The sequence below is a fragment of the Thermobia domestica genome, chromosome 5 (genome assembly GCF_964235325.1).
Source record: "Thermobia domestica chromosome 5, izTheDome1.hap1.1, whole genome shotgun sequence".
In the NCBI taxonomy this organism is placed as follows: Eukaryota; Metazoa; Arthropoda; class Insecta; order Zygentoma; family Lepismatidae; genus Thermobia; species Thermobia domestica.
In genome coordinates this window covers 320407412-320434765 of record NC_137458.1, presented here as the reverse complement: position 1 = coordinate 320434765, position 27354 = coordinate 320407412, and positions in this window count along the sequence as shown.

The window sequence follows — 27354 nt, the reverse complement described above, 5'->3', positions numbered from 1 at the left end:
TACTATTTAAAACCGACAGATATCTATCAATACGGTCAAAACCATTAGGTTTTAACATATCTTACCTACATTATGTGACGTATTCTGTGTTGTTTAAATACAAGATAATAAATACTGTATCTACATATTTGAAAACCAGTAAAGTATGCTTTCAACACTGTTAAATGGGTAAACACTGTCATTAAATTGCATGTAGTACTTGTAAGAAATATCTTGTTAACAAAGTGATACACAATATTCTTAACTTTAATCTCTACTTCTTGTCCAATAACATAGTATTGAGATTCGGCACTTACATGCACAAACATTCGAAAGTTTCGTATTCCATATTTGGACATTAACCAGTCTTCTCCCAATGAAATGACGCAAATTTTATCAGTTAAATTTTATTGGGTTGCTAAACCAAGAATTCATAAAGATATTTATGTTTTTATTAAGGTGGTGAACCAAGGATACATAAAAAATATTTATGTTTTTATTGAGGTGATAAACCAAGAATTTATAAAGATATTTATCTTTTTATTGTGGTGGTTAACCAAGAATTCATAAAGATATTTATGTCTTTACTGGGGTGCTGAACCAAGAATTCATAAATATGTTTTCATTGGAGTGGTAAACTAAGAATTCATGAAGATATTAAGTTTTTATTGGGGTGATGAACCAAGAATTCATAACGATATTTATGATTTTGTTAAGGTGGCGAACCAAAAATTCATAAAGATCTCTTAAGTAAATAAAGTGAAATATTTAATTTAAGGTTCCGCGATTATATCCCTTAGACCAGTGGTTCCAGCCATATTTACCTGGCGCCCCTTTCGTAAAAGCCCTTCATACTTCACGCCCTCCTGTGACAAAGATAAAATAACAAACATGTAGTGTATGTGAAGTTTGCTGAAGCTAAATTGTAAATGGTTATCATAAATGGTGTTTTATTCATAAATCATAATTTTACAGTTTGTCAGTAGTCTGGGCCCCCTTGCTTTTCACCCGCGGGGGATGCGTCTCCAGGTTGGGAACTAGTGTTGTAGGGTAAATAAGGCAGATGATTAATGAAAATGAGTGATTACGTAAGAGTTGTTAGGATGAGAATGTGGGAGGAAACGAAAGAATCACGACAAAACCCATGAACAAGATTTATCAACCATCAACTCACACGAACTGGGATCAAAGCAGGTACCTCTTGCATCTGAGGTGAGAGCTCTACCACCGATCTCTGACATTTCAACATATTAGCAACTAAACAGTTGCAATAAGATTGTAAAAAAAGAAATATACAACAGCACAGTTTCATCAAAGAGGATGTATCAGGGAAGTGGATGTCAGAACTATTGAGAACTGTCCCTTTTCACAATGTGCACTTCTCAATGTTTTAGTTGGTGTATGAGATTTTTATATTATTCTCTCTCCTCAGTTGAAAAAATGGAAACAAAACGACAGAGATGTGTGATTATGCCCTTTGAATTGGATGCATGCTAAGCAGTGGTCGAAGACGGTATACGGTAGTATGCCATATCGCCTCTGATTTTTCAGAGACAATATTTAAATAGCCGGAATGTTGAGTCAAAGTTATAATAAAACATACCGCCTCTGCTTTTTTTCCACTTCGAACACTGATGCTAAGAACAAGTGAGTATCATTTCACAGTGTGAAATTAGGGCTTCCAAACTATGCGAATTCAACATTCAATCATCAAGTAGTGAATCTATAAGTCGCATTAGTTGCAATTAAATAATAAGGTCAAAAATAGAACCTGTTCCTTGGACGCTGAAACCAAATCAAAAAGCCATTACTCACCATCTCTTAACTGTTCTTGTTCTATAGCAATAAAGGTTGAAATCAAAAATAGTTTATCTCAACTACTTCTAGTTTGAATGGAGGGCAAAGGAAGGAGACTGGAACCCTGAGTCTATTGCAAAGAGCCATTTTTTTATATATATCTTTTACCGTTTTTGCTCTACGGAAATCAGTATTGAAACCGGAAATAATAGTAAATTTGAATCACTTTTGGTTTTGGTAGAATGTTGTGAATAGTTATGTGTTCTCTTAAGACACTAAATCGTCTGCAACAGAACGCTTCTCGCTATCAGTTGTCATTTTCGTTATGTAGTGATAAACATTGAAACTGGAAATGGCTAATTTTAACCATTTCCGGTTTGAATAGAGCTTCAAAAGAGACGACGAAACCTATTCTTGGGACCAAGGGGAGCAGAAGCCCCCAATGCTCATATGAATATACAATATTTGGCATAATTTGAAGTCAATTTGTCATAAAATCCTCATATATGCCTTCTTACACCCTTGTCTGCAACCAAACACACATCTGAATGCCCGCCTTCCAAAGCTATAGGTAAATCGTTGTGACGTTGATTCGACTATAAGAAAAACGCATCTTGATATCATCTACCATTTTTAACAGACATGTTCATTTTCTGCAGTGGACAACAGGTTCACAATACGCTGATTGGCTACTCTCTTTCACACACACACACACGCACAGCAGTTCTGCTTGCTCAGTGACGTTTAAAAGAGAATTGCAGGTGTTCTTTGTACTGAAAATTTGTTGCTGCCTAAGTCGCAGAGAACTCTTTGAAAGCTTTTGCTGCCAACTCTGACTTGCCTCTGAGAAAGGAAAGGTGATTGCTAAACTTGGAATAAACACACTGTTCTATGAAGGATGAAGGATGAGGAAAATTGAAAAGAGAGGAACGAAATACGAAAATTTTGGTATAACCGTACCCTAAGCGTGGATACTCTCACCATTGACATGAGCTGTAATCCTTTTCAGAGGTTTGGGAACCTTTCTTGTATATGCAAAATTTAATATAATTTTACAATATAAGAAACGTTATTCTGTATCACCAGAAACTATAGAAACCTCACAGAAATCCAGGAACAATTAACGCATAAACTTTCGCTTTATATTCTGACCAACGTTGGCATATTCAATCTTACAGCTGAAGTACTTTGTAAATGTGCATTGCATTCTCTTCTGACATTCTGCATTTACCGCTCCAAAACCTTACCACGCCTGCTCGTTAACAAGAACATAATCGCTGATTTGGAATCTAACGTTAAATCCGCTTTGACAATTTTCCCCCTTGTAATTCTTGTACGAATAGAACATTAATCTTCACAGCCCACTCTCGAACTTGTTTCAGAATACCTTCGTCAGAATTCGTTCCAGTTACCAAATCTTCATCTTTGACTTTTTTAACAAAATAAAATCTCGTTTTATGCACTTGTATGTTTTAGTTCTAAACGTCCGCAAAAATTTTACTTTAATAAAAAGAAATAATTAAAAAAGTGAACAAGTCTCTGCACGACATCATGTCACTCATAGGTTCCATTCAAGGCCAAATGACGCTCTCCCACCCATCTACGTGCATCTAAAAACTGGAATCTGGTTTAAATCTTGTATTCATAACATGTCCATAGATGATGAGATTAAAAGATATTACGACGACAATTGTTGATGAACTTAGTACAAGTTTTATTTCTAATTCCTAACAAATAAGAGGAAATATTTAAAAACTAATTACTGACTGTTCTAGCTACCTACTTACTGTCAGTAGAAAACCAATAACTTAATAGATAAGCAATAATATTGACGTTTAGTACGTTTTCGAATAATATAATCTTACACCTACGGTGTAGATTCTTCGAACATTCAAATGGTCACATAAGCATTATGTGTAGTGTATGATTTAATCCGGCAATGAACAGAAATTCTTTAGTTTACCGCAGAAGGTGTCGAAAATCTGAATCGTTGGAATTAAGGCATCGTCAGCAGGTTATTTAATGTTCTCCGACGCTTCTACACGATGATGATTCTCATTTTCTGTTCAATTCTCGATTTCAAATCTTTAGCAGTTCGTGGATTCGTATCATACTAGTACACCTTTGACTTTAGTGTTCCCCACAGGTAGTAGGCGTATACAACGAGATCACGTGATCTTGGGGTCATGATCGCAGAGATGGGGGTGTGTCAATTAAAAACTGGCCCATGACCCACTGACCCACCATCCACCGTGACCCATTAGACCCATGACCCACAGTAATCCACTGTGAGCCACCACTAACCGCAATCTATTCTGACCCACCATGATCCATTCTGCCATGGGCCATATTACGATGAATTTCAATTTAATTATCATATATAATTATTTCCTTGTTGAATTACAGATATTTTTCTGTGGAAACTAGGATGAAATTTGAAAGTCTCAAATCAAGGTAAAGTAAGCCAACGTAAAGGGGAAAAAAACCTGTAAAATTCGTCTGTTTCTCGAAAGCCAAGTAGTAAGATCTATTGCTATTATTACAATTACGTATTTCAATATAAAAAGTAGCTGAAGTTCTTTTCTCACTTAGACATACTTATCTCAGATAAGTAGGGGGCCTAAGTAGAAACAAATGAAAAAGAAAAAACGGAGTCCTTGAAAGTAAATCATAGACAAATTCATCAGTGCTAAGAAGATGCTGCCTACAATACACTAAGTAGAATGGGTCATAGTGGGTCGGTGGATTGCAGTGGATCGTATTCTGTTGACCCACAACCCAGTCACAAATCTTGACCCACTGACCCATCTGCCGTTAAGACGACTCGTTGTCCCCAAAAACTGCATTGATCCACTTAGTGTGAGAAATACGTCTATTCTATTGGAACCATGCATATTTTTTCTCACCCACCATTAGTTGTTCCACGAAAATGTTAATATCTCTTGAATGTATACTTGTAAGATGTTAATATCTCTTGAATGTATACTTGTAAGATGTTAATATCTCTTGAATGTATACTTGGAAGATGTTAATATCTCTTGAATGTATACTTGAAAGATGTTAATATCTCTTGAATGTATACTTGGAAGATGTTAATATCTCTTGAATGTATACTTGAAAGATATTAATATCTCTTGCAGGAGTAAAAAGAAAGAGTAAAAAGCCACATCTCCACCATATAAAGGGTGTGTGGGGGAGGAAAAATGAAAGGAAACTCCACCTACACACAAGCCGTCAGATGAACTAAAGTGGGGAATTTAGCTCAGTTTACAGGCACTGGATTCGGACGGTTGTCCTTTGAAGTAAAAGATTATTGGGATATTAGTGTTAATAACGAAGAAATTCTATGAAAGAAGAGAGACAGGGTTAGGGTTAGGTTTATCGGTTAGGGAAGGTGTACCTTTATGACGTCCGGGCGTGCGGTGGTCCCTCTATGGTCTTCTGGTATTTTGCTATGGATTTGGTCCTGGACTATTGGCGGGATATCGCGGGCATCCGCCAGTTCGTAGGAGAACTCCGAAATTAGCTTTTACTCCGAATCGTTACTCCCGGCTTCAAATCTATATTGCTACTCCTCGAGACGGAAGTAACCGGGGCTATTTAAGGAGGGCCCCCAGGCTCGGTGACTATTCTGGTTGATATCGAAAGCGAGTCTCAGACGTCATAGGAGGTGTGGTTGTAGGTGTTGGGAGGAGTTAGGAAGGTGTTTTTCGTAACTTTATTATAATAAATACATAACATTTATAAATTGCTGATGTAGCAAAACAACAACCAGTTGACTGTTGACAGTTTAGGACGCAAGCACTCTATACAGAAATTCCACAAAATACAAATAAAACTAATAGAAACCTGTCACCAACATTATTGTCTGCATAACTTAATGCATTATTAATAACAGTCTTTGTGAATCCAAGCAAAGACACATTGATTCCTTTACACTTGTAAGATGTTAATATATCTTGAATGTATACTTGAAAGATGTTAATATCTCTTGAATGTATACTTGTAAGATGTTAATATATCTTGAATGTATACTTGTAAGATGTTAATATATCTTGAATGTATACTTGTAAGATGTTAATATCTCTTGAATGTATACTTGAAAGATGTTAATATCTCTTGAATGTATATTTGCAAGATGTTAATATCTCTTGAATGTATACTTGTAAGATGTTAATATCTCTTGAATGTATACTTGAAAGATGTTAATATCTCTTGAATGTATACTTGTAAGATGTTAATATCTCTTGAATGTATACTTGGAAGATGTTAATATCTCTTGAAGGTATACATGAAAGATGTTAATATCTCTTGAATGTATACTTGAAATATGTTAATATCTCTTGAATGTATACTTGGAAGATGTTAATATCTCTTGAATGTATACTTGTAAGATGTTAATATCTCTTGAATGTATACTTGTAAGATATTAATATCTCTTGAATGTATACTTGTAAGATATTAATATCTCTTGAATGTATACTTGTAAGATCTTAATATCTCTTGAATGTATATTTGAAAGATGTTAATATCTCTTGAATGTATATTTGCAAGATGTTAATATCTCTTGAATGTATACTTGTAAGATGAGTATGTCAGTAAAGTAAATTAGGACTACCATTAATTGGTTGATTTGGAACTTAGTGTCTCGTCGAGCACCGAGGCTATACGAGACGTGGACCTACAGCTTAAAATGGGATCTGAACCACATGAGCTCCCACCGGTAATCGAACCAAGGTCTCCTGCGTCGAAGGCGCATTCGCTAACTATATAGCCACATGTGCTGACACTGTCCATACGCCCATCTTCACATTATGAAGTTTCCCCCCCTCCTGCTCCTGGGGTCGGTTTAAAATCATAGTACTCATGATAACGACAGTAAGGTAAACTAAATTAAGATAAGCACATCAGGTTAAAAGATAATTATAATATTTACAATAAAGAAAATTCAGATATTTACACGGGTACAAACTGTCTCATTTCACTTTATTTATTTCAGCACAACAGGGTGGTGTCTAATTACAGTGTTACATATAACTGCGAGGAGCTCATTTAAAATATGTAGCGTAAAACATATTTTAAATCAACTAAATTATTTTGTTGGATTAATTATTAAACTAGGAGAACAAATAGCGGGCCTTCTAAATCTATGAAATCTTTAGGTTTTTGTCTTTGTTTCGTTGTGAATGCGAATCAAAAAATGGAATATTTAATTTAACCTCCTGCGGGTTATGCACATCTTTCGTGAATAATTTGATTCTTGCACTCTCTTGTTCTCCCATTGCCTCAACTCGCTCTGAGTAGGCCCAGAGCAGAAGATAAACACAATAGTCTCAACTAACATCATGTGTCCTGATGTTATGTGAACAGCACTTCATTGGTACACTAAAAAAAATCGTTGTGTTATTTCAACAACATGCCTATGTGTTAACACGATTGTGTTAAAATATAACACAAACAAGTGGTTAGAACAACTCACTCTCCATTTGGAGTTGTGTGTCAAATTTCGGTAGTTGAAATGACACACAACCTGTGTGTTAAATTAACACAAGTGTAGAATCTTCGGTGTTGTTTTCTGCGTGATTGCCAAATATGTTGGGCATTTAATTATAAAGGCTTATGAATTGAAGCTCAGACAAACACAGTAGAAAGAAATACTTAAACAAATCCAGATATATGCAAAATTTCATCTCCCACATTTGTTGCATTTATTGCTTCTTTTTCTAAGCGATTATGTACTAGAAGCAACCAACACATCAACTTTATTAGATGGCAACTGTCTCCGATCAATTGAAAGTGAAATGGAAGAATTATAAAATAAAGTAAATAAACAGTCGTCATTTTGTTATAAAATTACATGGGGAGCAGGTTTTACCTTATCCCAAAGGGTTATCGTCGAATATACGCGGCTTAAAGAAGCACTCTGATTAGTCAAATTCAAAAGACCTCAACAATTTATCACTCTACAAGCGACGTTTTCTTTTTCGCCTCAGTGACCAAGTAGGAAGAGCAAGCAGCTAGTAATCGAAAGGTTAGTGATTTGGACCCTCCACCCGCCACTGGAGTAACTTTTTTTTTTTTTACTTGTTTAAAGTGTTTTTTCTAGACTCAGCATAATATTAACACATTAAACATATAAGCGATTTAACATATTTTGAGGGAGTAATTTTGTGGTTCATTAACGCTTACGGCACGGCTCAACACCGGTTGTGTGTTAAGACGTAACACACCCCCTGTGTTAAACGCCAACATCGCGGGGTATGTGTTGAACTAACACCGCATAGTGGTAGTCACGCTGGAACCACTGCCTTGTGTTAAAATTGAGTTGAATTAACACAACAATTTTTTTACTGTGTACCATCAACTCATCTCTCACCACATTCTTATTTATTAATGACAATAAATTAATAAATAAAAGAAATCCTGATACCTACTCCTAATATCTTATCTCACTTAAATTGATGTCACTGGTCCAAGAGAAGGCGTTACCTTCTGTGGTCCGCCCATCTTCAGACGGGAATAAAATTGCACTTTAAAAAATATACCTCATAGGTTAGAGTAGTATAAATTAATGGAAGAACCAAAGAAAAGACATGTACATGATGAAAAGACATGTACATGAAAACACATATCTGGTAAAGAACCAAGGACTAAGAATAGAGAATGCGAGTGAACCCAGTGAAATGGACGATCTTCTCTTGAAACAATTAGAAAAGTCAATTGCGAAACAAATACTATCTTGTTAAGGTTCAACAAAGGAGCTGCCTTATATGCCAACTTTGTTCACATCTATTACGAAGAAATAATGAAGTAATAATAATAATAATAATAATAATAATAATAATAATAATAATAATAATAATAATAATAATAATAATAATAATAATAATAATAAATCATCCAGATGTACATCGCACGTTTATGGTTTGCAATTTAAAGAAAATGAATGGTTAATAAAATGAATACTTATGAATGATTTGGCGAAATGAAAATACGCATGGAGACGGAAGAACTCCGAGAAAAGCCCACGGACACAATGTTGTCTATCAAACAGTTACATAGCCTAGGATCAAATGAAGGACCCCTCTCGCCAGAAGTAAGATAGAGAAATCTACTACTAAGCCACTCTCCTACATACAATACTTCGTGTGAATGTTGTATTCTAGGGGAAGAAGCTGGATACACAATTTAAGGATAAGGACCGTTTAAAATAATTTATCTTTTGATAAGTATGGTATGTATACAGAATATGTATGTATACGTATGCGTATATGTATACCAGAGATGGAGTGGATCAGTGGGTCGTGGGTCCAGATTTGTGAGCAGGTGAGTGGGTCGTGGGTCAACAGGATTACTTTGATCTGAGACTCAAATTTTATCCTATTTTCCACAGAAAAATATATGTAAATCAACAAAAAATAAATATATACGATAATTAAATTTAAATTCATCGTAATTAGCGCATGACAAACGCTTTACTATTTTATATCATAAAGATCAGATCCACCGATGTGGTGCTTGAACGATTGACCGTAGAAATTCAAACTTCGATCAGTGATAATTTCACAGCCTTGTTAATGACGATCGGTTTTGGTGGGTGGTGAGTCGGAGTGGGTCATAGGTCATGGCAAGCGAGGGGTCAGTGGGTCATGGGTCAAGTTTTCATTGACCCACGCCATCTCTGATGTATACAATATACACTTTTGATACAGTATATGTTCTGTGAGACTTTCCCGCAATCCGTACGGCTTGGGTTAGAAATAAGTCAAGAATGAGCACTGGATTTGCCCCTACGTGTGCTCTACGGTAACTTTCGGAGAAAAAAAAATCGATCTGGTCATGCTTTTATGACTTTCTAATCATTTCCACTATTTGGAGTTTAAATAAGTGAATAATGACGCAGTGAATTTATACCTCACCTCTCACCCTTCTTCCGGCTTAAAATTGGGGTTCACAAAAGAAATTGTACAGATAAAATATAATCTTATCGACAGTACTTTCTTGTGTTTGAAATTACACACTTAATATAACTTTAAATTACTTAGAGGGCAAAGTATGAATTCATCTCATCGTATGAAAACATTGTAACGATAATACGATATCGTATCTTACAAAATACCCAATTTTCATGAAACTTTACGCAAGGGCGTCGATCCTGGGGGGGGGGGCAAAAAAGCTCATGTGGGCCCCCCTATTTATTTATGAATATACACAATTTGGCATAATTTGAGTGCAATTTGTCTTAAAATCCTAATATATATACCTTCTGCATCTGAATGCCCTCCCCCCTTCAAATTTACAGAGAAATCGGTGCCCTTGACTTTACGTATATTTTCTTTCAGGCTTTCCAATGAGAACTATTGCTTATGATTGACATCACTCAAAAGGCGAGAAGTAGTGTTGCCTACCAAATCAGAAGTAACGAGGAATAGAAAATACAGATGTCTCCGCTTGCCTTGATTCTTACAAAATCTTGTCTTGTCTTGTTTTGTAAATTTTTTGTACAAAATTTATACCCCTGATTCTCTACTTAATTAATAATCCAAAATTTATCAGGATCTTTTCGCATCACGAGAGGTAAATAAAAGATGTGATATCACAACATTTAAATCACATTTACTAGTGGAGCATTTTATGTAATAATCTGCATATTTTTAAATAATGGTACATGTCCTATTTTATCTTTCTGTTAATCGATATGTAATGTTAATGTTCTCAAACTGGAAAAGGAAACTAACCATAATACAACTATAGGATCATTTTTCCAAAAGCAAATACTAGTATAAGTATTACAAATTAGTTATGGGAAAATAAAATATTGGCCTATGTTTAGCAGAAGGGGTCCAGCTCTTTTCTCTACGAAATGTTACAATTTTGGTAATTTCTGTTCTCATTAAGTTAGTTTAGGTAAGTTTAGCTTAGGTTCGGTTAGTTTATGTTATATTAGTATATGGGTCCAGCATAATTTTCCAAAAAATGATAGAATTTCGCTTATTTCTACTACTATTAGGTTAGTTTAGCAGGTTAGTTCACGTTATTTTAGGTTAGGTTAGGTTAGATTTTGTTACGTTCTGTTACGTTTAAGTACTTGCACCATTCATTTCTCCTGTATATATACATATATATTACGTGCTTCTGGACCCCTTGTACTAAACATATTCCAAAATATTTGTACGTTCTTCACATACGTAGTAGGGAATATTCTTCCGAAATTTCCATCTAGTTTTATTACCGCGATTTTTTTATAATCCACCATTTTACGCCAAACGAGGATCCTTATTTCGCCTAAAATGCCGGACACAAATCTAATCATTTATCTGTCATAAAAATGTCAGATAATTGGTTAGGCGAAACGAGGATTAGGCCAAACGATGCCAGATCCAGTAAAAATAAATTTTGACATGAAATTACATCTTCCAGTTTAACGCCCCTCAATCATACCCTTTAGGCTAAGGCAGACAGATGAAAAGGTAAGTGAATGATGATAAAACAATTGGTGGAATGAAAAGTGGGAGGAAACGAGAATGCCCTGAGAAAACCCACTGGCTCTCGCTGTCACCACAAACTTACTCGGCCGATGATCGAACCAGGGACCCCACGCCCTAGAGATAAGCACTCTACAACTGAGTCACCCCCAAAAAATCTTGAAAAAGTAAATGTTGTATAGTAACAGGCCCGCAACCAGCCACAAAAGTTTTGGGGGGGGGGGGCATGAATATGTTAGGGGAGGCCAAGTCATTAAACATTCTCTTAGCAATAGTTAAATTGTGTTTTTTTTTGGTATTAATAATAGCATTTTGTGTTAAGGTCTGGAGGGGCGAGGTCCCCATAGACCCCTCTGGTTGTGGGCCTGTATAGTAGTACACCATTAGTCTTGTTAACAACATTTTAAAGATAATTTAGAAAAAGAAAAAAGGAATGTTAAGTACTACATAAGAGAGTACAAGCAAACTTTTGCGGCAAACGACGTTTGTTTACATGATGGCCGATAAGTGTGTTTGTCTTCAGGTTCTAAAAAGCTTCCTTTTGGCCATTTGGAATCAGGTTCGGCCAAGCAATAAAACGACAGATTTCAAGACCATTAAAAAGGTCTTGTACACAACAATACAATTTGGTGGACTGGTTTTTCACCTCCTTGATCAAGATCTTGGATATTCTTCCACTCCATGCAGAGAATGAAACTGCTACTTACATAGTTCTTGCGTTTTGTTTTCTTTTGCCTTTCAACTGCCGATCTATTCTTGATGACGCAGCAAAAATATTCGTAAAACTTCTTTATTTTTTTTACTGTATCCTACAGGGTAAGTTTAGGGCGATTTTTTCTTTCTTTCTTTTTTGTTTTAAAGTCCCGAATCAGAAAACAGGTTGTCTGCTAGTTTGATCAGCTGCCAAACAGGAGCTGTAATCGTTCCACGGTTCGGTTTAAAAAAGATCTCTTTCTGGAAGACTTTTGTGGGCAGCGGCCGGTGCAATGATAGGTAATCCACACGACGTAAAGAAACCACGCATCATATACATTACTTCTGTAACATGCATTTTTTACACACCACTCACGAAAACGTTTAAAAGGGTCAATACAAACTAGTTTTCTCATGTCTTTTCTCGTTTCACCGTAGGTTTTTCGAATATGCATGCATTATCATCAATTACTATTATAATCAGATTCACTCAGCCGAACATGGAAATAGTAGGTTTTTCACGATTTACTGTTGACAGGTTCTTTGTGAATTGTAACATTTCTTCGGTAAATTACAACGTACTACTGAAAAGTGCTTTGTCATAGCATGATTCTAAATTTTCCATCAAATTCCAAAAAGAATAACAAACATTAATTAATCGTTAATTAATGCACCGTAACAATAGTTTAATCAGCTAAAACTTTACATAAAGTTTAATTAGCAAAATGTTTCGCGGAAAGTTTAATTACTTAAATTTAGTTTTTTTTTTTTTTTTTTTTTTTTAAGGAAAATTTTTGTGAAATGCTTGATTAACTGAACATTTTGTGAGATGACGTATTAGTTAAATGCTTTCACAAACGTCTAATTAGCTAAAGTTTAATGGCTAAAGTTTTGCGAAGTGTTAAATTAGTTAAACGCTATATGAAACGTAGCTGCGGTTTTGAGAAAAGTTTTGCCAGTTAAATGTTTTGTGTAACCTTTAATTACTACAGTTTTGTCAGAAGTTTTATTAGCTGATCGTTTTATGAAATGTTTTATTAGCAAACGTTTAGCGAAACGTTAAATTAGTTGAACGCTTTACGAAACGTTCGGTTAACTACAGCTCGTAAGAAGTTTTGTTAGCTAAACGATTTGCGAAATATCAAGTTCGCAGCATGTTTGAGAAAATTTTATTAGCTAAAATTTGATAGCTAACATTAGCGTAGCTTTGCAAAATAGTCGATAGAAGAATAAATAAAAGATTCTATTCGCTATTGCACTTACTAAATCCAAGTAATTATTAAAATGTTTAAATTAAAGAACAACCATGAAAAATCATAACATGAATTTATTGAATTTAGTTAGCCTATTATGTTAGTTCTATCTAACAATATATAATTTCCAAGTTAACATTAATCTCATGAACAAGTTTATTTCAATTAACACAAAGCTAACAGATTAACCAATTAATCTCGAAATTACGTTAGTATCCATCAAATAGGGTAAATGTGCGAAGGGTAAATGGAAGTTATACGAGTAATAACAGCGCATTTTGGGGGTCTCTGGGAATTTTCTCGGACATCATAAGCCTCGTTCCGTAGCGGTTTGCGTCAACGTAAAACAAATTTTGTTTTACAGTATTTTGCGATAGTGGGCATAGCTTTTATAATTACCTGTTGCTAATTTGCATTACGTTGCGAAGGCTCTTACAAACTGAGGTTTCTTCGTTGGCTAATGATCTATTTCAGCGTTCTTTATTGCTTGCACAACTTCCATTTACTATGATGGGTAGAATTACCACCTATCCAAAGCAAAATTAGGGACACTTCACGCAGCACAGAAAGGTAGAAATGGACAAGCTTTTTTTTCCCCAATAACTAATAAGATAAAATAAGTCTTTCTAATGAGTAATTCATATTTATCTACTTGATAAAAGAAAAGTATGCTCTACTATAACATGGAAACAGAACTCCAATAATAATAATAATAATAATAATAATAATAATAATAATAATAATAATAATAATAATAATAATAATAATAATAATAATAATAATAATAATAATAATAATAATAATGTACAGGTGTTATAAAGGTTAGTAGTAACCCAAGCCTTCAAACCAATATACGCCACTGGCGTACACTACTGCCTTTGATAACCATTTCAGTTCATTTAAAAATTGTATCTCCCCATTACCCTTTGCCACCTCTCTTGTGCTGGATACACACTGGCAAACATGATATTTTTCTTACATTATCTGCATAATGCTTCGAGATTTGCCATAAATCGTTTGCTCATTGGCGAATCAAAAGTTGCCTTTCTTTATGCCAACGGGTATACGTACAAACTTCCAAACAAAAAACAAACAAAAAAGAAAGAAAAAAGTATATCATTACGCAGTCTCGCCTCCATTTAGCTTTTCTCGCCATGTCGATCCTGTTTTGTTTTTTTATTCAATGGACAGAGAAAACTCACTGCCTTAACACAGAACAACGAACCCTTTCTCTACCCAAATAATTGCACGTCGCGAAAAGAATTCTCTTTTTTTAAAAAAAGAAAAAGAAAAAGAGAAAAAAGAAAAATGCAGACAAGATAACAGAAAACTATGATAATAAAAAGAAAAGCACAAAGCTACAATTAGCCACCTACAAGAATGCTGATGGTCCTCTGAACCAGTCATAATTACGGACTATAAATCAAAAACACACCCGATAATAAAGTCGCCTTACCTCTAGGCAGGGTTTTCGTTATAAAAAACTAAAAAAATAAATTTAAAAAAACTTTATAGGCAGATGACTTCTCAACAAACGGAAATTAAGTGTTACGCAGTCTGATTGCAATTACGCTGCACTTATTGCAGCTGTGTTCTCTTTACGTAATTTTACGTATTATTACAACGATAATAGTATTAAAAATAGGGTTTCATTTGTCAGTTTTACTTCTATTTTTCAATGCATTTGTCAGTTTACTTGTCTGTTCGCTAAACTTAAACCTTACAACCAGGCCCGTAGCCAGCCCCAAAACTTAGGGGGGGGGGTGAAGTTAGGGGGGTCCGATCCAACCATATGATAGTTCATCACCATATTATAGTTCTTTTGCAAGCCTACTGTAAAACTTTTAGGGGGCCCGGCCCCCCTAGACCCCCCTGGATACGGGCCTGCTTACAACTAGAACTTGACACACTTCCATACTAACTATAGAGCTTTGACACTTTGTACAGATGGCGTGGGAACTTGTGTTTGATTCTCGGCGGGAGCTCATGATGAAGTTTGGATCCCATGTTACGCTGTAGGACTACATCTCACATAATCTCGCTGCTGAACAGGATGCTACACTCAAAATATTTTTTTAAAAAAAAGTACAGCAAAGATGTCGTAAAATCAATGAAAACTTGACCCATGATTCACTGTGACCCACTCCAACCTATCACCCACCATGCTCCTCTTTGACCCAGTAAAACCCATCGTCATCAACTCTGACCCATGATCCACGCTCTCCTCTTCAATGACTAAAGAGTTTACACTTGTAATACAATAAAGCTGTGAAATTATCGATAATCGAGCACCGCTCTGTTACAATGCCGGTGGATCTGACCTTTACGATATAAAATGGTAAAGTGTTTGTCATGGGCCAAATTACGATGAATTTCAATTTAATTATCACATATAATTATTTCTAGGGATGCACATGAGACGAGTCGAGACAGAATTTTCCTGACAAAATTCGAGTCAAGACACGGCTCTTCCAATAGAAAAGTATACATTTTTCGAATCGAGACATCACTTTTGCAGCACATTTTCGAGACGAGACAGCCATAAATCTTGTCTCGTGCGCATCCCTAATTATTTCCTTCTTGAATTATAGATACTTTTCAGTGGAAAATAGGGTAAAAATTTGAGTCTCAAATCAAGGTAAAGTAGACTAACGTAAAGAAAGAAAAAAGTGTAAAATTCTACTGTCTTGAAAGCCAAGTAGTAAGTCTTATTGCTATTATTACAATTACAAATATCAATATCTAAAAGTGCGTGAAGTATGTTTTTCACTTACTCATCGCAGATTAAGTAAATGGAAACAAAGGAAGAAAAATGATCTTGAAAGAAAAACGTAGACAAATTCACCAGTTTTCAGAAGATGCTGTATACCAGCGTTTCCGAACCTTTTTCAACTTGCGGCATACTATGGGTGTTACTTGGATTCTTGGGGCACACTTACAGATATTATTATTTGTAAACATAAAACACAGCGGTATTTTTTCTGTGATTATTGATCTCCTTCTCACAGAGAAGAAAGCTCTATCACTAGGTTTTCCCCGTGGTAAATCATTATGCTTATTTTTCATTCTAATTTAAAAATATAAAACAATTGCAGTAAAATATTGGACTCAGGTTTTCAAAAATACGCTTTCTTTTTAAAAACTGTATACAATCTTTTACTAAGAAGGAAGATCACTAAATAACAAACGAACAAACAAATCTCTTTTACTTTTAAAACACAAATGTAGGCAATTTGTCAAAAACATTGAATGATATTTTAAATTTTCAAGTTACGAAAAAGTCTGCAACAATGAAGGAGCAATAATGGTCATAACAATGATAACAAATACTTTTTTCAACTTTAGAAATGTACAGAACAGTAACGCGGTATGAAACTTAAAATAGTAAATTCATAGAAGAGGTTCTTGTAATGTGAAATACAAATATATAATTTTCCCTACGTTTTGCAATTTGATTGCTATAAAATTAATAATTTTGTTTCGATTCCTCGCGGCACACCAGCGGCCCATTCACGGCACACTGGTTGGGAATCGCTGCTGTATACAATGCACTGAGCAAAGTGGGTCACGTTCTATTGATCCACGACCCACTCAAATCTTGATCCACTTGACCCACGACGTACTGATCCATTCCATCTCTGATGTATAATACTAAATCCAAGGACAAATGTATAGCAATTTCACATTATTTTCACCGTAACTTATCCTATTACTATAAAATTAATAATAACTAACCGAACATGAATCTCCTTTCCATTTATTCAATTTATCTGTACAAGTCCTTTTTACAGAAACAAATGAAGAACGGGAGTACTCACAAAGGGAGTGAATTGCTATAGATAAACATATAAACGTAGTATTTCAATACTTAAATTTTGGGATGAGCTTGTAGGAAACTTGAGAAATGACAGATAATGTTGAATGGAAATATTTTTTCTTATAAATCCATATCCGACTACGTCTAATTGCGGCTCTACGGAAAGTTTCCAGTTGTAATAGATTTTGCCCTCAAAGTCAATTATAGCAAAGCACCTGCAATGTCCGTCAATCCGTCATACATAAATATTTTGCTGGTTGCCTAACATAAGGATTTACTACTGCAGAATGAATTCTGTGGTATGACATTAAGTGGAGCTGCACAAGCGCAGTGCATGTGCATATCGTTACTGAGTTTCACAATGAACTTCATGTGCTGTAAACGTCACATGACAAAACATCCTATACTACTAGTAAGATAAATATCGAAAAATATACAGGGTGGCTGAAAACTAGGTATACAGTTCCACGCTGACCGGCTCATGGCATTTTATATAATTTACGTATTGATATCCATACAAGCAATGACTTACACCTCAAGCTTGGAACAAACAGAAGCAAATAAACTAATTATCTTAATAAACTAAAATGTCATACTTTGTAGGACTATATAGCCTACCTACTTTTGGGCCACCCTGTATAAGTGTGCATACTTACTATTATCCGTGATACTTTATCATATGTCACGTCATTTTAAGTGTGTGTTTTTATTGTAAGTTCCTTGAATAGAAAAAAAGCACTTCAGGAACATACCTGTAAAAAGAGAGAAAAAAAGAATTAACGAAAATCCAATAATTCACCAAACACAAAACAATTTTTGTTTTACTTAATTTAGGCCAAATTAATCTATTAATTTTCTGCTAGATATTCGGTTCTCATAAGAAATGGTCTTTAGCCTTTTATGAAGTACGTTGTCTACCGAAAGTACTTGCTTAATTTTGTTAAGTATCTGTTGAATCAAACAGGTATAAAGATTTGTTCTCATCCATTACTTGGATCCTTCTGTAGCCAAGTGGTTAATCTCTGTGCTTTCTGTTAAAAATGATCCGGAGTTCAATTCCCAATGGAAGTAAGCGGTTCCCTCAGATAAAACCCAAATAGTTGTTAGAATTCCACTTGAAGCTATAGGCCTTGTCACTTATAGCCGCGGTGCTCACAAGGGATATTGAACTCCGATCAATCAAGCGATAAATACGTAAATCGATCAATCAGTCAATCAAACGAACATTCTCCCAATCAATCGATCAAAATATTATCTATTTTTTAAAATCATATTCCAGATACAGCCTGGTATATACACCAATTTATACCAGAATAATGAAAAAGCCAAAAATGAGAGTAGAAAGGAAGTGGAAAGAATACAACCAGGGCCTCTAAAGATGCCATCCCAGCACTCTCGAGGAAAACAGGAAAATAGAGTTGGAGTTAGGGTTGTCATCTGTCGACAGTTATCAGAACCAAAAAATTGTCGACAGTAATCACAGCGAAAAGTCTGTCGACAGTTATCAGAGCAAAAAAATTGTCGGCAGTTTTCAGAGCAAAAACTTTGTGTCGACAATTATCAGAGCAAAAATATTGTCGACAGTTATCACAGCAAACAAATCTGTTGACAGTTATCAGAGCAAAAAAAAAAAATTGTCGGCAGTTTTCAGAGTGTCGACAATTATCAGAGCAAAACATTTGTCGACAGTTATCAGAGCAAAATATCTGTCGACAGTTATCAGAGCAAAAAGTCTGTGTCGAAAATTATCAGAGGAAAAAATCTGTCGACAGTTGTCACAGGGAAAACTGTACGACGAATGTTTTTAATGATATGAATTGAGTGTGTCAAGAATACGTTCACTTTCCGCTCTACTACCACAAAAATGTTATAAATTTACAACTACTTCCGGTCTCAATATTGATTCACATAGAACAAACTGTATGAGATAGCCGGAAACTGTTTTCGATGTAGATTAAAGTCCTAAGAATATATTCTATTTCACCTTCTGATTCCTGCTATTGAAACCGGAAGTAACAAAAACTAATATAACTTCCGGTTTCAATATAATTTTGGATAGATAATAGAGATAAATTATTTTTGATATGAATAGTGGTGGACCTAATGCGAAGCCGGAAGGGGGGCCTAGGCTCTTTTGACTGACAAAAGTAATTGAAGATATGATTCATATATTTTTGAAAGTTTATAGTAAACTGATCATATACCCATCACAGTCTGGATTCTGGTTGGTCCCCCTAGTTTTTATCTTCTAGATCCGCCACTGGATAAGGGTTCAATGTTTTATGAACAGGTTCCATCTTGGAACTTCTCTCTCTACTGTAACCGGAAGTGATATATCTATTACTATTACTTCCGGTTTCAATATTCAATCCCCCATATTGTGGAAGTTAATCACAATCTCACAGCGTGAAACGAGACTCACTTGTGTTTTAACTGTAATTTCTAGATTGCAGGCTTCCATTCTTTCCCTCACACCTAGACAGGCTTCAGAAGTACGCCATTTCTTTGATAAGTGATTTGTAAGTACGAAATTTGTAAAGAATCATTTCAAGTGTTTACTGCAAATGTAGAGTTAGCAGACGTTCTATTGTACCCAGATATGTGCTTTTTTCTTGGGACTTAAAAATGTTCCGTTACGTATTTACTTCGATGCTCACTCGCGGCTAAGCAGCTAACGTACATGCTTTTCCCGGGGAGGCCCAGGTTCGATTTCCGGCGGGAGTTCATGAGGTTCGGATCCAACGTTAAGCTGTAAGACCATGTTTCATATAGCCTTGCTGCTGAACGGGACTGTAAACTTCAACTCAACTCAACTCAACTCACCTCCACTCACAACTCAACTCACCTCACCTCACCTCACCTCAACTCAACTCAACTCAACTCAACTCATTTTTTTTTAGGAAAATGGAGAAATACCTTCTTTTATTCGGGAATTAAGTTACAGACAATTGCTTCGATTTCTAGATTCGTAAATATATCTAAGAATCTTGAAATCGTATATATCCTCCAAAACGAAGATATTTCTCCATTTTCCTAAAAATCTTTCCAACCACATTTGTAGGGTCCGAGAAAGAGGACATATCCCGGTAAATAGTGAACCTTTGCTAATCCTATTTATATTATGATCGCTAATATTAATATTGTTGCAATATTCGGTTTTTAGCAGAATCTAACACATCCAGATGTAAGCGTGAAGGAAAGAAACTTAATGTTACCGTAATCGATATTGTAAAAGTTTATAGTTCTATAAATATTTCCTTACTATGCCATTAAAAGATTTGTGAACATGTCTTTTTGTGAATTCTAAAACGCACTTCTCTTTTAAGGAGTCATATCATGCTGTCTATGCAAATGGCCCGTGATCCTATGCAGTGTGCGAATTGAAAACTTTTCCCAGGGGGGATGAATTTCACCCATATGCTCACCGTCCTCCCCCCCATATTATATATATATACTAACAAGTACAAAACAGTTGAGATGTTTCATAAATTTTCACTCACGCAAAGTAAGAATTGTTCCCTTTTTCTATCTTCGTGTCCATTTAAAAATACTCGAGGGGGGGGAGGAAAAGTTATCCCTGCCAGGGATAAAATTTTTCTTCTCCAGGGGGGGGAAGATTTTTGTCAGGGGGGAAATCCCTGGCATTCCCCCCCCCCGCCAATTCGCACCCTGATCCTATGATCAAAAGAAAAAAAAAATTATAATAAGCCTAATGATTCTCCATACTTATAAAATAAAATGAAATGAAATCATTCAGTTTAACGTCCCACGATTATGCTCTTTAGGCTAAGGCGGATGGATGATTAAAACAAGTGAATGATGATGGAAGAAATGATGGAATCAGAATGTGGGGGGAAACTAGAGTAACCCGAGAAAACCCACGGACACAATGTCGTCCACCGCAAACTTAACGTGGTCGGGATCGACCCAGAGACCCCACGCTCTACCGCTGAACCACCGTAACCCCCAACCCCCAGCAACTTTATAGCAACAAATTTCTGAAATTAATACTACTAAAAATTCTGGAAAAATATAAGGATTCTGAGCTTTCGAAAAACAAACCCTGGATTGAGTATAGCCCGCTCCCCCCAGTGATTTTTAACGAATCATAGTGATTCTAACGATTCATATTAGTTCATAATGAATCGGAATCGCATGTTATAAAGATTTAAGATGTAAATCTTGTGGTAAGGAGGTTTTAGTATAAGTAGTAGTATTAGTAGTAGTAGCAATAGTAGTAGTAGTAGTAGTAATGGTGGTAGTTAGTAGCAATTCTAGTAGTAGTAGTAGTAGTGGTAGTTAGTAGCAATACTAGTAGTAGTAGTAGTAGTAGGAACGGGTTAGAAGCCCCGCAGGGGTTGGTTGGATTCTGTTCTCGATATAAGTAGTAGTAGTAGTAGTAGTAGCAGTAGTAGTAGTAGTGACTCCTCCAGTTCCGGTGACAAAGAACTGGGGGGAGTGGGCTATACACAAGCCCGAACCCTGGTTCTTAGCTACTACTTTTTTTTCTTTTTTGTTTGTCTGTTTGTTTTTCTAATAACCTCACGTGATTATTCAATTGCAATTCAATCATGTTTAGTTTTAAATTCCATGACAGGCATGTGGGTACATGGCGCATTCTAGCGTTAACAAAGGTCAATTAAAAGTCTCGGAATCTAAATATAGAAGTTGCTGATAAATTGCAACGTCTGTGATATCAATGCTCTTGTTTCAATTGGCAAGGTTATGCAACTCAACGACCAATTGACTTAGTCAGGCGAGACTCGACATTTAGTCGCAAAACCTTCCTTCTTGTGTCAGTGATAGGAGGATCGGAAAGTACGCTTGCCAACTCTTCCGGATTTAAAAAAAAGAATGTATATACAATTGAACAAGATGAAAGCCCATTAAGAAAGAAAGGTTAGTGACCAAGAAAGTTTGTTCCTGTATCTATACACAGGGTGTGCATATTCTAACTAAAATATGTAATACACAAGAACTCCGATTTCTATGTCACTTTGGGAGAACCCATCACTGGCGGATCCAGGAAGGGGCGATCGGGGCGATTGCCCCCCCCCCAGAAGAGGAAATTATCTTATTTTATATATAAATAAAACCCATCCCAGAGTTTGGAGCTCTTGGAAATAGCTCTAATTAGCAGTATTATAACCTACCGCCCCCCCCCAGAAGTCTATCCTGGATCCGCCCCTGGAGGCCATTCAGATGTGTGTTTGGTTGCAGACCAGGTTCTAAGAAGGTATATATAAGGATTTTAAGACAAATTGAATTCAAATTATGCCAAATATTGTATATTCATAGAAAAAATACATTAACAATACATATCACAATAAAAATACATGTAAACAATACATATCCATAAAAATACATGAGGGCCCACATGAACATTCGGAGGGCCCTCCGGGATCGGTGCCCTTGGTAATACATATGGTAGAAATAAAATAAGAAATAGGCCCTATTTGCCTCATGAAGAATACATGGTTAATTTGTTACAACATTTAAACTCACATTTCCACAAGAGGATGGCAATACATTATTATTATTATTATTATTATTATTATTATTATTATTATTATTATTATTATTATTATTATTATTATTATTATTATTATTATTATTATTATTATTATTATTAATTATTAATTATTCTTCATGTTGGGAGGTTTTCGAACTTATTTTTTTTCTTTCTTTCTTAAGTTCGAGCCTGGACAAAAGATCTAGTTATATTCATGTAAACAGAAGCGGATTAAGGGCGGAGCCAATAGAGCCCAAGCTCCGGGGCCCCAAGGCTCAGAAGGCCCACGAAAGTCCCTCTAAAATATAGCACTCAACTTATTATATTATAGGCTTCAGACCCAAGCTATTTTTTCCCGCTCCCTACTCTCGCAGTATAGGGAGCGTCTTCTTCCACCAGCGTCTACATAATACTTATTTGTGAGGGAGTCAGCCATTTTGGGGCCTCTATTACAAACCAAATTATTGGCTTGTAGTGACAATTAGCTACTTTGAAATATCTCTGTCATTTCTGAGAGTAAATCTAGGAGGTTTTCAGAATCTCCTTAACGATAAAACCTGGAGCACATTAAAATACTACTGCACAGTTCTCGGTGTTTCGATAAGCCTATGATGCTGTGGAAGGCAGCAAAGAAAATTTATGCGCTGGAATTACTCGTAACATAGGATCCCTTGAAATGGTCGGCTCCAGGGCCCCAAAAAGCCTTAATCCGCCCCTGCATTTAAAAGTAATAGAGGTTTGAATATTTGGTAACAGCGTTCTTCGTTGAAATGTATATATACAACTTACATTTTTTTCCTTCTTGAATTAGGAGCAGGGAATAGACACATTTATAGTTAACATAATGTCAGAGTTTGTGTTAAGAACTCTTCTATTCTAACGAAACATAATAAATAAGGTTGGCCGACTTGACATACATGTATATTTATGTAGTTCATTATATACTCGTGTGTGTACATAGTTTAAAATATACTACTCTTAAAAGAATATATTAAATTAGTTTTTGTAAAGAAAAGTCGCCTTGTTGGGTAGTTAGTTATAAATAACTCTTCTACGAATCGAATAACCGTACATGCTGCGTTATGAAAACAAACGGAGCAAGCATGAGTGCACAGTAAAATGAAAAGATTTGTTCTAATATGCAGTTCATTTCATTATAAGATGCATTTCTGAAAAAAAAAAATTAAAAAAAAACTTGTCAGGCAATTTTGCTACCTTTTCCTTTCTTATATTTTCTCTTGTTTCTTTTGCAAGCACGGCTTGAGATTGAGTATCTAAGGAAACAATCTCGACATGATTAATGCAACCGAAACTATATCCATTGCTTCTTTTGTTTGGAGAGTGAACGAAAAATAAAGCATGTTTTACCTTATGGTTGCTCTTTACGTGTACGGATATATTATGTTCGTATATGTATACATATATTCTTCTCTTTTAGTAAAGAGACTATGTACGTACAATGTATGTGCTACGAATAAGATCTAAAACATATGTCACTTCTGTCTGTGTAGAGAAGTCTTCTACATACACACAATGTTGCCAACACATATAGGCAGAAAGTTACTTACTCTAGTCTCTAACGATTCTCAATACTTTCTTGAATTCTGGTGAAAAAAACTTTAACATCACGTGAAAGGAGTTTGGTTTCTACGGTGTAATAATTTCTGAATTAATATTGAGACCAGAAGGAGTAGTGATTTTAATGTTTTCAGTTTCAGTAAATGTAATTTAGTAATGGATCTTAGCACTGGCGTCTCTGGCATGTAAAATTTGGGGGGGGGGACATCGAAGAAAGTTTATTTGTTATTCTGTCGTTAGTAAATAAACTAAATTAGAATGAAATATTGAATATTTTGTACTTCAAAATATTGGGAGGGACGCGACCCCCTCGTCCCCCCTGCCAGAGACGCCTATGGATCTTAGTAATGGATTAGAGTGGAGATGGAATATACTCTCGGGACACTTAATTGATTGACAAAATTGCTCTATTACCGTCTATTACCGTCTTTATTCTATAACAATCAACGTTAAAACCGGAAATAGTTCATTTCTGTCACTTCCGGTTTAAGTAAAGGTTAAGATAGAAGATTATATCCATATTTTTTAAAACACTAAATCGATTCCAAGGAAACAGCTTCCCGCTGTTTATTATGGTTTGTACTCTTATTGAAACCGGAAGTTGTAGCTCATTCCCATCACTTCCGGTGTTAGTAGAGAGTTAAAGTTAGAGATGAAATGTATTCTTTGGACGCTTAATCGATCGCAGGAAAATAACTTCCCGCTATCTATTACCGCTTTTGCTCTGTTATAATCAACGTTAAAACCGGAAATGGATGATTTGTGCCAATTCTGGTTTCAATTATGATCAACGTTAAAACCGGAAATGGATGATTTGTGCCAATTCTGATTTCAATACCACTTCCATCTAAAAAACGTTGATTCCTAACTTTAACCAACTATATTTTAAATCACATTTCGTCATCACACAAACTCTTTAACATTTTAGAAAGTGATCCAGACAGCATCTTCAAATTGCTAGTATAGTTTGTGGTGGACAACATCGTTGTGATAAAATAAGCACTGTTTCTGTTGAATTGCTTTTGTTTCTCATACAATGTGCTGTATTTTGCTTTTACTGCAATCAGTTGTTTTTATTTCTACTCTAATGAACTTTGCTTCTGTCGCATTGTCATTGTATCTCTGTTATATTAAACTCTGTTTGTTTCTGCTGAAATGAGCAGTGTTTGTTTCAGCCCGAATAAGCTATATCTATCTCTATTACAATTAGGTGTGTTTGTTTTTACGGCAATGGGCTGTTTGTTTTTGGCCCATTCAACCGTTGTTTTCTACTATAAATACCCGTCTATTTGAGGCGATTCGCAAAGCGTATTTATTGCTCATGCGTACTCTTGGAATACGCTGACCATGTATTTAAATGTAGATGGCTAATCATAAACGCGAAAGCAATAAAAATCGCTGAGAAAACATCAGCTCGAGCGTATTTGGTGCGGGTCTGAACAATAGACCGCCTGCTGTTTAAAAGATTTCAAAAGGAAGGGGAAAAAAAGGGAAAGACGTGTTGCCAGGCAAAGGGATTGTAGCAAGAAACAGCTGCTTGGAAGATGCTTTGTGCAGAGTATTGGAACTCTGCTATTACACACACCTGGACCTGGCAAAAAGACCTCGAAACCCTGACTGGCTCACAGTATGATTTACACATCTGGTGAAAGTAAATTTACTGAATAGCCACTTTGGCCGCGTTCGCTACAGGGGGTAACGCTTTCTCAAATAGCCTAAGACTTACAGTTACGTTTGTTTGTGCTAGAATTAAATGAAATCTTTTAGTTTAACGTCCAACGATTTTGCCCTTTAGGCTAAGGGAGACGGGTAATTAAGACAAGTAAATGATGGAAGAATTCGGTGGAATCAGAACGTGGGAGGAAATAATAGGAGAACCCAGAGAAACGGACAACAAACTTATGTGGCCGAGAATCGAACCAGGAAAGCCTCGCACCAGAAATAAGCACTTTACCACTGAACCACCGTGTACCTTTTGTGCCAGAATGAGATATGCTAATTTATGTTGGAATTATCTGTGTATCTTTCTGTTACACTGAGTTATGCTGGTTACTCCTGGAAAGAGAGTTCATGTTTCTCAAGATGTAGTGTTCATTTTATCTGAAATAGTGATTTTTGGAAATAAATTTAGTCACAAAATTATTGAATTGGCAACACAGTCGTCCATATCAGAAATCTGTAGCCTCTTTCCAATGGTGGCTGTCTCCAACAAACCCACGCCCTTAAAAAACTATTACTGCCTTCTCTTTTTAAATTTATTTCAATGAACTAACCTCGTATATCTTTCTTTGGTTTCTTTTTATTCTTGCAGATAATGATGCAGACGCTGCAAGAATCATGTGTGACAGTTGGCATTTGCAATACAACCCAAATGAGCAAAAAAATTCGCATGAACAAAGGGAAAGTGGCACATAAACATTTTCTTTTTCAATATGTAATTTCGCTTATACTAATAAAGAAAAAAAAAAAAAGATGTTTCTTTAGAAAAAGCGGAAGAAAAAAGAAGACAGTAAAGTTGTGTGCAAAATGTTGTCTAAAAACAAAAATACTTGAAAAGGCACATTCTTTTCATTAAATGTGGATTGTCCAAATTGGCGACATTTTTGTACTTTTTTTTTTTTAAATCTTTATTTTGTATTTCATTCTGAACAGTTACCAAACGAGCACTTAGAAATGTAATTACTAATGCAGTACGCAAAACTTCTATTCTGATTAGAGATTAGATAATATAAATAATACGTACATCGTTACTTCACAAGAACAGACATTTAAAAGCAAGCAATTACACATCTTCCGTCTGTAGATAAACCCAATGACCACTTGATGTCTTGTACAAAACTAGTTGCTTTTTCGTTTTAAATTTTTCCCTTACAACTTGTAATTCCTTTTATCTAATACCGCGCTTGTTTTGTTACTTGAAACTTGCAGATAAAAGTTGAATTTACTTTGTTAACCCGTTTTATCCAATAAATTGTTAAGAGAAAAAATGAAAACGCAAGGCTTCCAGCAAAGTGAGTGGCAAGTGCAAGATCTTTTGAACGTACTTATGCTACGTTAATGTAAGTCTTCAATGCGGACAGAATCATGACCCAAAACAGACCCGTAGCCAGCCCTAAAATTTAGAGGAAGGGGATGAAGTTAGGGGGGCCTGATCCTACCATATGATAGTTCATCACCATATTATAGTTCTTTTGCAAGTATACTGTAAAACTTTAGGAGGCCAGCAAATATTTAGGGGGG